Source organism: Limulus polyphemus, unplaced genomic scaffold (assembly GCF_000517525.1).
Source record: "Limulus polyphemus unplaced genomic scaffold, Limulus_polyphemus-2.1.2 Scaffold1563, whole genome shotgun sequence".
NCBI classification, from domain to species: Eukaryota; Metazoa; Arthropoda; class Merostomata; order Xiphosura; family Limulidae; genus Limulus; species Limulus polyphemus.
The window spans coordinates 151502-152911 of NW_013667173.1; positions in this window are offsets into that span (position 1 = coordinate 151502).

The window sequence follows — 1410 nt, forward strand, 5'->3', positions numbered from 1 at the left end:
CCCGCCCTCTCGGTAGGCCTGACTGTCTCCAGAAGGTCATGACACAGAAACAGGGTTCATGCCTTTATAAAGTAACCTTCTGGCAGGAGTAAAAAATGCTTTGTGGAATTAACACTGGAAATTTGACTTGACTAAAATGAAGATAATAGACTGGATATAATATTGAACAAAAAAGTCAAAATGTACCAGTGCTCAAAAAGTCAGACAACATTTGTAGATAAAAGAAAGTGATGTCCGAATCTCAATCTATTCCAAAGAGATTATTTGTTCTAGGCTGAGATAATATAACATTATATACACGAAAACAATAATATCGTTCTTCTTTGAGTGCAAATGTTGCTTATCTTTTGGTTGTTCTAACTGAAAGTACAGAGAGCTTAACATCCAGGTATTTTAAAAATTGAACACAGCAATGCCACTAGAGAAAAGAAATATGAGATTCAAAAATAAGTTTTCTACTAACATTGTCAGTGAGAAACGTATACTTAAGTGAAAGACATATCTTGACCTCATGTAACTAGCAAATGAAATAAGGCCAATACAGCACAAGGCGTACTTTTTATATCTGAAAGCACTCTAAAATTTAATATTTCAAAAAGATCAAAACAAAAACATTTTGTAAACTAAACAGTTTACTCTTTTAAACTGAAAGAAAAGAAAAATAATATGGTATCGTTGTGAACCACATAGGTACCTGTTGGAGTTGATTGTTTAGGGAAGCACATTGTACATTTAATACTTTAAGATAAAAGAACTTGTACTACTAGCCTTGATAAAACCGCAATAGTGTAATGCTTGCTGAAATAAAAACACTTTTATTATCATTATGGAGGATAAAGGTCATTCTTTTCTAACTTTATTGCCAAAATGTATAAGTCCCTCCAGTTCGCACCAAATTCTAAAAAATTAAAATTTAAACAATTAAATTCCACAATAAAAATTTGAATCATAAATTTTTTGTTCTCTATATATACTTGTGTCAACGGAACTATTTGTACTCGACGAAGACATGCCAAGGTTTGAAACATGTACATGTATACAAAAATGTGCAATTAAAAAATTGATTACGCAATTTTAATCTTTTTTTTTAATTTTTCAAAACTGGTTAGAGTTTATACAATCTTACATCAACTGTTGGAGTTAGTTCAACAGTAATTGTCATATGGGATACAATAACTCAAGCCCTTGAAAAACGGCGTATGACGACATTTAACATATTGGTACGTTTCCGTTTGTTAATTAATTTTCCGTAACTTCGTTCCAACGAAACTTTAGCGACACAAGTCCTTACTTAATAAAACTGGTTTATTCTTTCTGAATATAACTTTACCGATACACTTATTTTCAACAGTCGCTGTATAACAACGATATAACAACGACATTAACTTCAACAATACTTTCTTACTGCAG